The following is a 17130-nucleotide window of genomic DNA, read 5'->3' as shown; positions in this document are numbered from 1 at the left end:
CCAAAGTCGCAAAATTCACTAATTTATATTTACTTTCAGAGTTATCTGTACGCGTTGTAACTGTTTTTTTTGCGCTTAATATATTTTTGACATGGTTCTTGTATTTTCATATGTACAATTTTGACTGTCTGAATGATTTGTCAATTGTGCCTTCCCGAAATTAGTCATCAAGGAAATTTAAATTAAGTGAAATTTGCAACTTTGGCAGCCTTTCCATAGTACTGACTGCTATTTTTGTTTAAAACGAACAGTTTTCTCATTTCAGACTTTTCAGCTTCAGACCTTTCACAATAGGTATTAATTTAACGTTATTGGTGTATCAATAAATATATCTTGTCAAATATTGTCTGTCATGATTAGGGTTCGGTAGGTGGGGTCTTTAGTTTTAACGCTGCGTGAGACTAAGGCGGAACTTGAGTCGATTTTCGCTTATGATTTTCGATTAGGTTGTTTGCGGACTAGGGCCCTTTAAACCCAAATGCAGACGTCTACTCTTCCTCCGTCATCCCTGAAAGTCTGCGACCTCATGGAATCGCCCTGTTTAACACATTGCCATTCGCAATTCCAGGTGCATTAGCAATTTTCCAATGATTTCTGAAGCAGCTGATTAAAAAGATTCCGATTAGAGTGTAGCTGTGTTGGGAAAGAACCAGAGCTCCAATCCCTACTAAAGAGACTGCTTACACCACGCCTGTCCGCCATATTCTGAAGTACTGCTGTGCGGTGTGGGATCCGCATCAGGGAGGACTGACGGATGACATCGAAAAAGTACAATGAAAGGCCGCTCGGTTTCTATTGTCGCAAAATAGGGGAGATAGTGCCACAGACAAGACACATGAGCTGGAGTGGCAATTATTAAAACAAAGGCGTTTTTCGGTGCGACGGGATCTTCTCATGAAACTTCAATCACCAGTTTTCTCCTCCGACTGCGATAACATTCTGTTGACACTCACCTACATAGGGAGAAATGATCATCAGGATAAAATAAGAGAAGTCAAGGCTAACACAGAAAAATTTAAGTGTTCGTTTCTCCCGCGTGCCGTTCGAGATTGGAACGGTAGAGAGACATCTTGAAGGTGGCTCACTGAACCCTCTGCCATCACTTTATTGTCAATAGCAGAGTAATCACGTGGATGTAGATGTAGAGTAATCTATTTGGGCTATGAGGGCAAGATCTTGCAAAGTTATGTCTTCTGTCGAAACAGTACAACAGAGTGGACTAAAGTGCAGTCTACAAAAGTATAAATTCCTTCTAGAGGAGTTGGAGTACTTAAGCAAATATTCAGCTTAAAGAACAGCAAGCAACTGAGCAACATCAGAAAGCTAGAGAAAAAATTAAAGTGCCTTCAACTTACCGTGCCAAATTCATGTCAAATGTCGCCCAGATCGCCAGAACTCTTAATAATTTACGTTGGAAAGGTGAAAAGTATGAACGGTCATACCAGAGTAAGGAGGCTTTTCAAATGATTAAAGCAGTAACTAAAGGCAACCCCTTGTGTGGCGACGACCCATCAAAACGTCTTTCCCTAACCATTAAGGCCTATCTGCATGAACTCAGGGCCTTCCTTCTTCACAAAAGCTCTGAGGAATATAAATAACCCATTGCTTACTTGTATGAAATGCTAACTTCATCATAAAAATGTATTTTTAAATCGAAAAAGAAGCCCTTCGTATCATATGTGGCAATTAGAAATTCCATTCATTTCTTTACGTAGAGAATTTCACCTCATTATCATCCATAAACCATAGATTTCCTTGTTCAGGCCTAAGAGCCGACATACTGAAAAAATGGCCCAACGTCTCCAATGCTGGGCCGTCTTCCTAATTAATTATACTTGTACAGCTCATTACTGGCTGACAGCACAACATGCTCATGTCTGTCCAGACAACTTACGAGGCCAGAACCCATATTTGACGGGCACGAAACACTGTACTCCCAAATCTATGATGCACTACAAAACCACAGACAAGATTTTCCCCTCACAGGAGCTGTAATTGCAAAGGACACAGTTGAAGGCACTCTTGTAAAGGGAATTATGAGAAATATTCGTCAAGTTTGGCTAGAATCCCTCGCAGCTCATTCCTTTCCAGAACCCTTCCCGTACTTTGTTCTAAATAATACAATCCACATGGTGCAGGGGGCACTGATGCTGACAGCAGATAATGACAATTGTCAGGTCAACGTGTCATACGCCCACGCTGATTACTGAGGGACAACATATATAACGCAAGGTGCCACACTTACTGGACAGTATTCATGCAGGCTATAGAGAGGACAGAGCGTGAAACTAGTCGGCAATCCCCCAAGTTTTATTTAAATGTCGGATACTACAGCAAAGGGAATAACAAGTGCCTTACATACGGTATTTGTTGTGTTGGCTGAAGAGCCAACACCGTGTTACTACAGGAGGCCGAAATGCACGCGTTCCAGCTCACGCAGGCTGGCGTGAGGAGGGAAGAACTATACTGACGAGAGGTCTGGAACATGACAAGGAATTAGAATTCAGAAAGCGGACATATTTAGTTTGATACTTAACTTTAATCCATTAATGATGAACGTCGCTCTTGACGGTACATGATTCACAATATTATCTGTTCAGAATAGTAATTGAATATGGCGCCTTGCTAGGTCGTAGCAAATGACGTAGCTGAAGGCTATGCTAAACTGTCATCTCGGCAAATGAGAGCGTATGTAGACTGTGGACCATCGCTTGTCGGCTGTACAACTGGGACGAGTGCTAGGGAGTCTCTCTAGACTAGACCTGACGTGTGGCGGCGCTCGGTCTGCAATCACTGATAGTGGCGACACGCGGGTCCGACGTATACTAACGGACGGCGGCCGATTTAAAGGCTACCACCTAGCAAGTGTGGTGCCTGACGGTGACACCACAGTATTCGCCATTGTAGAGGTCCCAGAAACTATCGTTTCACACAATGGTCCTCTATTCTCATCTAGAATGCGTTATGTTTTCTGCTCTTGGGATGGCATCATGTACCTGACAACAGCGTCGTTCCACTCGTCTTCTAATGGTGAAGCCGAGCAGTTCGGCCACCTCTTTAAGGAGCAGAAGCGAAAAATGATGTCAGAAACACCTCATCCATTTCCTGGACTCCCAACTCAGGTACATGTTCCAGCAGAACTACTGAACACTCATCGACTTTGAAAGCTCTGTTGCCGGCCAGGGTGGCCGAGCGGTTCTAGGCGCTACAGTCTGGAACCGCGTGACCGCTACGGTCGCAGGTTCGAATCCTGCCTCGGACATGGATGTGTGTGATGTCCTTAGGTTAGTTAGGTTTAAGTAGTTCTAAGTTCTAGGGGACTGATGACCTCAGATGTTAAGTCCCATAGTGCTCAGAGCCATTTGAACCATTTTGAAAGCTCTGTTATCCACTGCAGAACACTCCAAGGATAGCGCAGTCATCGCCCCTGATACTCTCTGAGCCCAGAAGTATGGGTTTGCATATTTAGATGAGTTCCAAGATGGCTACCAGGCGTCATCAAAGCCGCCCAGGGAAAACAGATGTTCCAAAACAGATGTTCACTGTGGAAGCCAATGACGCCATGCTGGGAAGGCATGCAAGGCAGCTGCACCCATACCCAATGACCACTGCCCTCAGAGGCAGCTCAATATAACTTCGGACGTCAGACTGAGAGAGGCCAAGAAACACAGGTCCAGCCACAATTAAGTAGGTTGCCTATGGTGTGGGACCCCTTCCTACTCCAACATTTATGGCTCCCAGTAGGGAGCCTGAGACTAGAACAGTTCCAGCAGGTTTCAGAAACATGATGATATCCTCACCACAAGTAAAGGATATAGCGCATCCATGGGCAACATGTACAACCAAACCTCTCTGGCCTGCCAACCTACACATCTCACCTACCGGTTCAGATATCCCGCTACCGTCTGGGGCACTCTCGACCCTACAGGCCACTTGAAGGGTTCTCAGATAGTAAAGTCCATAATCTGAGATATTCGCTGCCAAAGACTTCACCTGCCGCCGATACGAGACGCTCACAAGCATTGACATGAGCCTGGCCTCAGACGTCATGCAGGAAATAAAATCGGCTGCCTCGCCAGCATGAACTCATTTCGTATCATGCCGTACTCTAGTATTCTGCATCGCTGACCCTGCAGTTACGTGAACCGGCTAATTACTGGAGGTCACTTGAACAGCTCTTTGGATTGTGAATACGCAGATGCTGATGGGCTTGAATGACCGCGGTTTACTCCTCTTCTCTTGCTGTGCGTCTATGGCCTTGTGACCGTCGGGCGCGATCTGGTTTTGCGAAATGGTTGAAGAGTTTTTAATGCGATATTACAGTGCCTGTGACGTGGAGCCCGATGCAATTTTCCTTCGAACAATCATGGCAGACACTGCAGCAACTGCGGCCGTTATGGAATATATGAAATGTATTCGAAGTTGCGAATACCAACAGACATGAGCTGCATAAGGCAATGGCCCGGATTTCCCGCTTTACGCCTTAACCACTTTCACTATCTGTGCTCGACTCATGGCCAGACGTCACCTTCCATATGTCGTCAATCATGCGTCACATCCTATACTAGTACACACATTACATAATTCATTCGTGCATGCCCGAACGAACATTGCATCATCCTCCGATACCAGACAGCAACTTCCAATTAAGGTGTCCTCCCATGTATAGGAATTACATTATGTTGTGTCATAGCAACGACGACATGGGACGTTGGACCAATCTTGAATACTGCTCGTCAGCCGGGATCCACACGAGATAGAACACAAATGGGAAATAGAACAGAGCCAAAGAAGAACCGTGCGTTTCGTTAGAGATTCATTTAGTAAGCACGAAAGCGTCACGAAGTTGCTCTTCCAACTCCAGCGGCAGGCGGTCCAAGAGAGGCGTTCTGCATCACGTCATAATTTAATGTTACAGTTACGAGAGAGTATGTTCGTGGAGGAGTCAACCAATATAGTGCGTTTTCCTACGTCTATCACGCCATGAAGTTAAATTAGAGATTAGAGTCCACACGGAGGCTTACCAGCAATCGTGCTTCCCGTCAACCATTCGCGACTGAAGAAGAAAAGGAAGGATTAGGGACTGATACACGAAGAGCCATTTGCCACACACCATAAGGTGGCTTGCAGAATATGGATGTAGATAAAAACTGTGTACCCATCCTTACTGTCCTAAACAGGGTGTTTGCTGCACTGTGACAGGTGTAACATACTGCGACCAAGTCTGTGGTGGTAGGTAAGCTGTCTTAAACGATGACTGAGTGTGCCCCAGGAGCCAGTCTGAAGGAGGACTCGACTAGACTGCAAATGAGGGCAAGCACCCGCTTGCCGCAGGGAAGCTGCAATGCTTTACCAAGACGTTGTGTCCAGAAAGGTTTTAATGATGAGTCGAAAGCTATATTTGCGCATGCTCGCCCACGCGGCTGACGGGGAAGCGTCTCATTAAGTAGAGCGCCTTTGGTCACGCACTTGCCGCTTGTCGGCCGCTTCTGAGAGGTCTCCTGGCCGGCTGGCAGCGTGGGCGCCGCCGCTCCCACCGCTCGGCTCTGTGGCCAGACCGCGGCTGCTTCTCGGAAACCAGTGCAGGCAGGCGGCGCCTGAATAGAGATTTGCAGAGGCGCAGAATTCCCTGAACTGCTGGATAACTATGACCGAAGTGGAGCGAATGCACAGAGAGCGAGAGTGGCAGGAAGCACTTTTCTCGAAAAGCGACGCTGTGTTTTGTGTACACACACATTTCATGTGTGTCTGTTAAATGCCGCTCGTTCCTCTGCGCTCACTAGGAAAGAAAAGCTGACTACATGAACGGATGTAACGCATTCACATAATTGATTCACTTGATGGTCAATAAATCTAAGACCTCCAATCTCGGTGCTTATTTACGTTCGACCAGCTGTGGGAATCTAAAACTAGCGAGCATGGAGGACGTGGACAGTGGGCTGCAGGTAGTTTTCACTGGGTGGGAAAGTGAGTGGGCTGGGGACCGAGGCGCATTTGAGATAAACATTGTGTCCGGATGACGCAGAGCTTAGTGCAACTGACCAGTAAGGAGGAGATGCTGGTTTCGAGCTCCATTTGCGTGGGAGCTGTTGCCGTTTCATTGTTTGGAGTGTTGTTGTTGTTGTTGTTGTCTTCAGTCCTGAGACTGGTTTTATGCAGCTCTCCATGCTACTCTATCCTGTGCAAGCTTCTTCATCTCCCAGTACCTACTGCAACCTACATCCTTCTGTATCTGTTTAGTGTATTCATCTCTTGATCTCCCTCTACGATTTTTACTCTCCACGCTGCCCTCCAATACTAAATTGATGACCCCTTGATGCCTCATAACATGTCCTACCAACCGATCCCTTCTTCTAGTCAAGTTGTGCCACAAACCTCTCTTCTCCCCAATCCTATTCAATACCTCCTCATTAGTTATGTGATCTACCCATCTAATCTTCAGCATTATTCTGTAGCACCACATTTCGAAAGCTTCTATTCTCTTCCTGTCCAAACCAGTTATCGTCCATGTTTCACTTCCATACATGGCTACACTCCATACAAATACTTTCAGAAACGGCTTCCAGACACTTACATCTATACTCGATGTTAACAAATTTCTCTTCTTCAGAAACGCTTTCCTTGCCATTGCCAGTCTACATTTTATATCCTCTCTACTTCGACCATCATCAGTTATTTTGCTCCCCAAATAGCAAAACTTCTTTACTACTTTAAGTGTCTCATTTCCTAATGTAATTCCCTCAGCATCACCCGACTTAATTCGACTACATTCCATTATCCTCGTTTTGCTTTTGTTGATGTTCATCTTATATCGTCCTTTCACGACACTATCCATTCCGTTCAACAGCTCTTCTAAGTCCTTTGGGATACCTGCCTTATTATGAAGCGTATTGCAACGTCGTGACTTTGTTGTACAATGTAAGTCAGAGGAGAAAGGTGGCCGGGCACAGATTTTAAATCGTCCCCTCTGATTTCGCACAAACACACAATGTAGCCGATTTCGTTAGTTCCTTTCCTCTCTCTCTCTCCGACCCACCAGTTTACATAAATTGGATTGTAACTAATACTCACTCTTTTGTAGCATTTATCGATTGTGCGGTGCCCACCGTTTCCATGCTGCAAACTTAATTTTTTATTAATTTTGAGCCCCGATACTGGTGCTGTCGTCACAGTCGTCAGTTGCCGTAAAGGTGCATTTGCACCTACTCAACTTTCTGTGCACAGTAGGTGCATGCGGCCGTTGCGTCAAGAGGTATGGGGAACATGCCAACGGTACGAACTGTTGCATGCCTTTCATTTGTGCGCAAGGGCCACCAGATTCAGGCGCCGTCTCGCCATAGCGCTAGAGGACACACGTACAACAGTCTCGTGCCTGTGTACGGTTGCGTTTAGTGCTGTCTTACAGTAGGTCTCATTGTTCAAAGATTTGGTTTTTCGCACAAATTCATATTTTCCTGTGCGTTAACACTTTAGTCGAGTGTCTAACAAGAAACACGTGTAATTTCCAAAGCATAATCATGTATTTCCTTGTTTGTTGATTAATTTTGCGAATTACAAATAAGTACAATCTGGAAGCAACAAAAGCAAACATTAACATAATAAAAATGTTCCGTTCATACTTCCGACGAATACTTACTGAAGAACAGGAATTGTTATGGGAGTCTGGAAGTGCAGAAATCCATCCGGTTCCTTTATGAGCCGCTCTCTTTCAAAATTAGTTTGCATCGACGGGAGAAAGTGAAGGAACACTCAAATCGTGCTTTTAATTCACTCGGCCCAACACATAGTTTTAATCTACTAGGAAGTTTCATATCAGCACACAGTCCGCTGCAGAGTGAAAATTATCGGATAATCTGCCTTCAGCAGTGCTACAGTGTGGACACGTGACCGTGTTTCACAGAGAGGCTGGGCTAGCGGATGTTCATGCTTACCACAGGTGTAAGTGTGTGCCATAGTCCCTAGTGATACATCATGACGTGCATCATAAATCGGCTTTGCGATTCACTTTTTGCCTCGATTTCACCCCCCCCCCCCCACAAAGCGCTCTTCATCGAACGATTCTTGCTTGACGAAATGAAGATAACGCCGTCCGAGGTCATAGGGATCCTTCTTTCCATGATCAGTAGTACTGTCTGTATGAAAATGGATGACAGCGCGGCATGTGAGTAAATTATACGATAGGCCCACTGTGGACTACGTCCTGTTATGGCAAAGTGGGACTCTTCACCGTTGATCGTACTGGTCTTGGTGTCAGAACGAGCAGAGTTTTCGAACTACCGTTTCAGCTCCCTGCGGGCGTTGTGATCGAGGCTCTCCAATCTGATCGTACGGCTGTCAAACACGTTGCCGAAAAGTGGGAACAGTTCAAGACATATCCTCCACTGAACGCTGTTCGGCAAGTTCGCATCAAACTTAGGAGGGCGTTGTATCTTTCTACCTCCGGATCAAAGGTTGCAGTGCCACAAAAATTGTGCGATAGTTTTTAACGCACATGCTCTTCTTACTAGAAAGAGGGTCATCTACGGTCAGAATGTGTTCGACAAAGTGCTCTGCAACTTTCTCTTACGGATGTGCTACCCCCACCAGCATGACTGTCCTGCCGGCACTCACACAACTTCCAGTCCATTGCGTGGCCGCTTCAACTAACACCATGAGTCTCCCCACCATCACTTGCACATCATTGCGGTCACTAACAATGAGGAGGCCGCCTTACAGACATTCCCCCCTAGCCCTCAACAGAAGGAATGCCTCCACAGCGCGGCTGCTCGGCGTAGTTATCGTGCCTGCGGCGGCCTTCAACCCAGGACATGACACCCCGTTGCCATCATCTGATAAGAAAGAACGCATTCATAAACAATCACCAAGCCAGTCCAAAAGTCGTTGTCGGTCACTTACGGGGCCTAATGAACTTCCCCCCACCCTCCCCCACCACCAAGAGGACCTTGAACCTGCCAACTAGAAGATGTCACTCACATCACACTGTTAGACGATGGCGACAGCAATGAACAGCTTTGCTCAACTGTTGCCTGGATTCTGCAACTACTATGGATGTTTCGCCGTCGGTAAACCACAGACCCCTTTCTCATCACACAGTCCACCCCAACCCCCGCCAATTAATAAATGGTGATATGGGTACAGTACATTCCCCATCCCCACATGTGGGCAAGGGGCGGCGACGTTCAGGGCAAGCCAGCACTTCACCCAGACTTTCCGCCGCGGTTCTACACCGATATCCAATAAAGCTCCCAGCTGCGCTTTCGAATACGTGTTGGTCACCTCTGTTGACACGAACTTCCACCACTTTTGACGATAATAAATCCGTTCCCAGCGTCACCATGCCACACATACAAATTCGTAACGCTGAATACCAATTTGATTAACAGCACGGCAACATGCTCAGGGTGTCAAAAGTTGGCATCGCCTGCCTACAGGAAGTGTGTCTCGCAAGTATTCATACCCTTGACAGATTCGAGTTGTTTTCCTCAGTCGGCAATCACGCTAGGTGTTTTGTAGTGCTCTGCAGCCGGGAAGGCATCCCAGTCAAAGATGTGGTGGCCCTCCCACCTGGACAGGGCTCTTTCCTTATTTGAAACTGGATCATCAATTCACATGCTCCATCAGGCTCGACACGCGCTAACGTCAATGAACTGTGGTTCTGCGCAAAAGAATTTTTTTTTTTTTTAGTCATCATTCTTCTAACTGGTTTTATGTGGTCCGTGACAAATTTCTCCTGTTCCAACCTATTCATCTCAGAGTACCATTCGCAACCTATGTCCTCAATTATTTGTTCGTTGTATTCCAGTTCCTTTCTTGTTTTGCCAGTTTTATCGCCTACAGCTCCCTCTAGTACGGTGGTATTTATTCCCTAAAGTCTTGACATACGTTCTATCATCCTGTCCCTTCTTGTCAACGGTTTTCCTATATTCCTTTCCCCGCCGATTTTGTGGAGGACCTTCTCATTCCTAACCTTATCAATCTACTTAATTTTCAACATTGCACCGTAGCACCATCAAATGCTTCTCTTCTGGTTTTCCCTCGTCCATGTTGCACTATCATACAATCATGTTCTCCAAACGCTCATTCTTAGAAATTTATTCCTTAGATTCAGGCCCATGTTTGATACTAGTAGACTTGTCTTAGCCAGGAATGCCGTTTTTGCAAGTGCTAATTTTTTATGTCCTCTTTACTGCTTCCATCATGGGTTTTTTGCTGCTTAGGTAGCAGAATCCCTTAACTTCATCTACTTCCAGATGACCTGTGTTGATGTTATGTTTGTCGCTGTCCTCATTTCTGCTACTTCTCATTACTTTCGGCTTTCTTCAGTTTATTCCCAATCCGTATTCTACACTCATTAGACTGATTATTCCACTCAACAGATACTGCACTTCTTCTTCACTTTCTCTCAGGACACCAATGTCATAAGCGAATCTTATCACTGATATCTTTTTAGGGTGTTATATTTATTTCTTGGTCTTTCACTATTATTGGTATTCCTTAGCTCTTGTAAATATTGTAGATTACCCATCTTTCCCTGTAGCTTACTCCTACTTTTTTCAGAATTTCGAAAATCTTGCACCATTTGACATTGTCGAGCACTTGTTCCAGGTCGACAAATCTTATCGTAGTCATATAACCTCTGACATTTTATACATATAGTATGACCAACAGAAATGTGTGCAGTAAAATGAATCCCTACTATTTGCTTAACTTGAAGAACTGGTGTCCATACAATTTACAATTTTACCTTATAAGAACACAATTACAAAGTTACAGAAAACATCTTTTTTTTTGCTCTAATAACCATTTAGGAGGAAAGCAATAAGAAAATTGATGAAGCCAAATCTGAGGTTATATATCATTACTAGATTTCCTGAATGTTCTGAATTTACACATTGTGATGAAGATCTTACGGTCAAAGTCATCACGACGCCAAGTCGCAAATCTGTCATTCTTACATAGTGTTGGCACTCACATCTCAAAGTTCGGTGCACCCTGCCGACTCCTTTCAAAATCTCCAAAACACCCTGTGTTAATACTTTGTAATTTTTTCTTATTTCTAAATCCCTCTTCCCATGACGTAGCGCAAGTATCCTCTGAAATATGTAACTCTTGTATTAAATGAACCAACTGACTTTCTACTTCCCACATTTCTCTTTTGTATTGTGTATTAATTTGATTCTGGTTTTGTTTAAATTTCCTAATTACTCATACTCTCCTGCATCAGTAAAGGCTACCGGTCCTGTGTCACTCAGATCATCATCTATCTTCACAGATAAATTTGTTAGCTGATCCGAAAACATGACTGCAAAATACTTGGTGCAAATCCATATGCATGCCACAACTGCTTTGATCATTACAATACTGTACAACAATGAGAAACTACAACTACAAAGGAAATTCTCTATGCAATTGCGTGCTAGCAATAACAATAACTAATTTCTAATCAAGCACTAATTATTAAAACTACAAAAAATCCTAAGATTCCAGTGAGGTATCCTGGCAGGGTCGCCAGGTGAAACTCCTTAAAATGATTTTACTTACTTAGATTGAAATAACTGAGAAGAGGAAATTTCTACATCATTTGATTGTGAAACAGCTTAGTGAAATTGAATGCAAGTAAACCTGCTTAAACTGCTGAGTGAAATTGACTATATTGTCTCTTTGCTATTCTTTATCATCTCAACACCGACCCACAATATCCTAGCATAACGCAATCTGACAGCTCAAAAATGATAACCTGACTTCAAATAATTGATACAAAATACTGACCCTGAATTAGTAGAAATCCTAACAATAACTCATAATTTCATAACTCACTTACCTCACAAAAATCTTCATTATCCACACTACAGCAATGCTGCAAGCACCAATACTGCGAGCTAAATAAAAGATTCTAACTACTGAAGACTCTACCTACTAATAGGCATGTGGTTAGCAAAGGAAAGATTTTGTTACAGAGCAAACAATGTATTTACCTTAAAAATGTGACAATCAGTTCAAAAATTATATAATAATTAGTAATAAATCTCCATGTCACATACACATTGAGACTGTCCACACTTGCTAATACTGCAAACCTCCAACGCCGCTAATTATTAACCTCTAACCTCCATCACTGCTGACTACTCACTCCTACCTTCCATCATGCTGGCCATACACCTTCAACTGCCATCACCGCTGACTGTTAACGTCCAGCTGCCAGTACAACCAGCCACAGAGTCTCTTATATATTTCACACAGAGCTGTCAGAGTTATTAATGCAGAGCGCTACATAGCACTGCCAACATACGACACACAAACAGCCTACTTATAACTTCTGTGCGGCACCTGTTTGTGGACCATGTACCTTTATCTGTGTGTTATTGTATTTTAGCTCTTTGTGCACCACATTTTCTGATGCATCAGTTGAGGACCAGCCCAACATACAGAGCGTGGGAGTTGGCCTAAATACGATACTCAAGTTGGTCGTTATTCCACACCAATGGTCATTAATCCTATAAGTGGATTCGATTTGAGAATTACCCATCTCTCTTTTTCGTAAGTTAGCATTCTACCCTTAAGCTTAGGTGCGCATTTTTTAAATCACTTTATTTATTTTCAGTTTTTTTTCTACATTCATAGGGACTGTTTCTACCCCTTCCACTCGCCATGAATTCGCCTTCTTCGGTGCGAGCATGAAGGCTACAGTTAATTTTCCTTCACGGAAAATGTCCGGCGCCCTACCTAAGGTACATATTCTGAAAACATGCCTCTTGTTGCGAAAAAAGCGTAATAACAATATGATGAAGAACTAATTAAAGAAACAAAACAGTCCTCTTTGGAAAATGTAAAACTATCTTTGAGAAACAATTAAACTGTTTTTGGAAAAACATGGAAGATCTCCTGGTTGTCAGGCCATATAGCGGGCGACAGTCACGTTGGTATCCCACCACCGTCCAGGGCGTCTCCAGAGACGTCTTCGGCCTGTAATCTCATTAAATAGAGTAGAATTGTCTTCAGTCATGAGTCTCGCTTCGAAATGAGTCCCGATGTCTGGAGACGCCCCAAACAGTGGTGAAACAATTGTTCAATTTATGAATCTCTTTCTCTTGAATATGTCATCCAGTTTTTATTAAATTGTAATCATTTGTTTTCTGTGTGTCTACATCACATATACCGATTCCCATCCCATTCGGATAATTCCTTTGCAGTGTGTTACAGTGTACTTCCTTACCTTTTATCTTAGAAGACAAGGAAATTCCTCTTACACAACAACAAAACATATTAGTGGGACATTCGTGTGACAGGGACCCAGTATTGAACTACATGGCAACATAGGGCGGGTATGGTCTTCGTCAAGGTTCCAGTTGACCACGTCTGACCCACACAAAGAAGGATCGCCATACTGTGCACCAGGCACATTGCAACTCCTTCGAAAGTGCACCTTCCTTCTGAGAACAAGTAGTGGACTCCCAAAACATTTTGTATCCTCCTGCACCATTGACTGGAGACAAGCAGCAGCTGTCTTATGATATTACCATGGCACATGTAGGCTACTGTTAACACTGCAGCAAGAAAGGCTGCATTTGGAGTGATGTCGCAACTAGGAAGCATGGATTTCTGATGAATGGAGTCACATTGTGTTCAGTAATGTCTCACAGTTCTGCACAGTAGTGGGGCTGTGTGTACGTCAGTTCAGCCTGCATTGTTGCCATATCTCTTCTAAGGTCAAGGTCGATGTCATCCCCCTCCCCCAACACTCTCCCCCACCTCCTGAACTTACCTACAGCACTGCCAGATTTGCCCCTTCCCCTCCCTCCTCCTCTTACCCTCTGCCCTCCCCTTTATCCTGCATCTCCCTAAAGCCTCGTCAGATTTCCCTCTCTCCTCCACACCTCCTTCACCTGTACATAAAATTGCCAGATTTCGCCTTTCTCTCCCCCTCTGTCCACTCCTCCATGTTGTGAGTGTTAGATGTGTTGTGAGAAGGCTGTGTGTAAGATTTTGGGAAATTCTGCAAGTCTGCTAGGTTATGGGACAGTGACATACGTTCCACTACAGTTAGACTCTGAAATTTTTTCAGAAATCATCGAACCCATGTTAAACAAAAATTAGTCCAAACACTAGTCTTGCCTAATCTTTACTACTGTGATGTAGTTCAACATGGCACAAATAGTGAAAATTCGAGATGCTTCGAGCTAGTGATGAATGCTTGCGTTAGATACGTATGCAATATACGGTTGTATGATCATATCAGTCCTTCATACTCCCAGCTAGGTTGGATACGCCCACATAAGGCACGCGATCTCCACACGATGTGCTTACTTCATCGATTTCTTAGCCACTGGTGCCCCCAATACTTATCTTCTCATATTAAACACCTATCATCATTCCACAACCGCAAAACCAGATCGGATACGTCTAGCATCTTGGCTGTACCTTTACATAACACAAAATCTTTCTCTGTGTCATTCTCCATCTCAGCCATACGACTATGGAACGCGCTCCCCTGTGATCTGCGTCTTATCCAAAACCACTCAACATTCAAGAGGGAACTCAAGACTTACATATTAGGGACGGTATAGCCACCATTGTTGTGCCCCTCTCATCTTTTTCTTTCTCCTCTCCATCATAGCTTCGAATCTTACCATTCTATTTCTCTTCCTCTAACCTATCTACCTCTTCTATATCTCTTTCACCCTACTCCATCGTCTTATGTCTCTGCTTGATGAGAATAACTCACAAGCTGCAAGAATATAACGAGAAAATTCCCAACTAGCAATAGGACTGACATTCATAAAAGAAAAATATGTTTACTTTCATATACATAGTCATTATTATTATTATTATTTTTATTCTTGATTGTTATAATTATTTTTTGATTGTTATAATTATGATTGTACTACTTTTATAATCTCTATTTTTTTCTTTAACATTAATACTGTATAACATGTTATATGTCCTTAATGTTCTGTAGAAACTGAAATTTGTTGAATCTGAGTATGCCTGGTTAGGTGTAAGAGAGGGCCTGAAGGCCCTAATCTTGCCAGGTAAAATAAATGCATAAATAAATAAATAACTTAAAGATATTTAAGATCTACATCTACAGCTACATTAACACTCCACAAGCCACCTGATGGTGCATTGCAGAGGTACTTCTGGCACCAATGTCTGATTCACCCTTCCTTGTACCATCAATGAATGATGTGTAGGAAGAATGATTGTCACTAAACCTCTCTATTAGTTCTGCTTTCTCACTATCATCATTTTGCGAGACATATATGGAAGCAGGTAATACATTGCCCACCTCTTGCCAGAATGTACTCTCTTGGAATTTCACTACTAAATCACTCTATGATACACAACACCTCTCTTTTAGGATTTGCCACTGGAGCTTGTTGAACATCTCTGTGAGGCCCTCATGCCATCTAAATCACCTTGTGACGAAATTCGTTGCTCTTTGTTGAATCTTCTCTATCTCTCCTATTAGTTTTATCTGGGAAGAATCTGAGAGTCGTCAGCAATACTCAAGAATCGATGGAATGAATGTTATGTAAGCCACTACTTTTGTGGATGAGTTACATTTAATTAAAATTCTTTGTATGAATACCTGTCTAGCATCTGATCTTCCTACTATGTATTTTGTGTGGTCATTCCATATAAGGTTGCTGTGGATGGTTATTTCTAATTGTTTTACGGTGTATACTGTTCCCAGAAATTTGTCAGCAGTGGTGTAGTTGCGTAGTAGTAGATTTATTCTCCTATGGATGTAAATTATATTACATTTATTTACATTCAGTGTAAACTGCCTGTTCCTACACCATTCATCAATCCTCTGCAGGTCGTATTGCAAATCACTACAATCTTCTGGTATTGTTATCTTGTTATAGGTAACTGCGTGATGTACCAATATCCTTATGGAGCTTTTGACATTTTCTGTTAAGTTATTCGCATACATTGTAAACGGTAACAGTCCTATCATGCTTCCTTGGGGTACTCCGGAATCTGCCTTTACATCAGTCGATTTTGTTTCGTAACGACTGATGTGTTCAGATCATTCTGCTAAAAGTCTAGAACCAGTCATAAGTCTGGTCCAATACTTGGTAAGTAAATCCAAATACCCCCTCAGATGCCTAGGAACATGGCTTCATTCTGAGCTCTGATGTCTGCAGTGTTGTGCATCTCAGGGAGGGACAGAGCAAGCTGAATTTTATATTAACATTGGACAATTTGTAGCAATTTTTACAACATGGGGCAATGTGTTTTCATTTTCACTATAACATAGAGCATTCTGTTACAGTTTTACTGTAATATGGGTCAGTTTTGGGAAGCCTGATTATATGAAGGCTACTCAGAAGTAAGATTAAGTTCAGACATTAATATTTTTTACTAAGTGGGGATATAATGTGAAATTGAACAATTCGTTTGTTTATTAGTGGAGACTATTGATTACTTTGCTGTACATGTTACAGTGGAACGAGATGGTCTATATAAGAATAAAATGGTCACAAAATGTCCCATTTTACAGGAAAAACTGTAACGAGCTGCACCCTATTACAGAGAAACTGTAACAAAATATTCCACGTTACAATAAAATTGTAACAAATTGTTCCATGCTACAGCGAAATTGTAGTAAATTAGCTAATAGACCTGCACGCTGTAGGGTTCCATGAGAGCTTTAGGGCAGAACCAATGCAGTAGGTTGATACAAGTTCAACATTACCCACATACTAATCATGATCAATGGATCTACCAAAGGTGCAATGTCATAGACGTTCACAAGTCTTCAGTGCCATTACCAGAGACCATTCACCTCCAACACAGTTGGCACAGAGAAAGTGTGTCACTTGTGCCAAGTGGGCAAACCAAATGGGCATACCTATAATATCACAATACGAGATTACTGTCCAAGACATCATCAATGACATCAGAAGCCAAGCTGGTATTCAAAGATCGCTGACCTGGGAATACCAGCACAGTCCAAAATAGTTTTTCCAGTGCCAGTCATCCTCAATATCCAGACCTACAAGCCATCAAGTGAATTCGTCACCTGTGTTATGTGCACCTAATGAAATGTTAATCATCATCATCATGAAGTGTCATCAGAAATCTAGCATCCCCAAACAGAAAAAAGCGACCCACACAGCCGAA

This window comes from Schistocerca americana, chromosome 5 (assembly GCF_021461395.2).
Source record: "Schistocerca americana isolate TAMUIC-IGC-003095 chromosome 5, iqSchAmer2.1, whole genome shotgun sequence".
In the NCBI taxonomy this organism is placed as follows: Eukaryota; Metazoa; Arthropoda; class Insecta; order Orthoptera; family Acrididae; genus Schistocerca; species Schistocerca americana.
Note: the sequence above shows the minus strand (reverse complement) of the source record.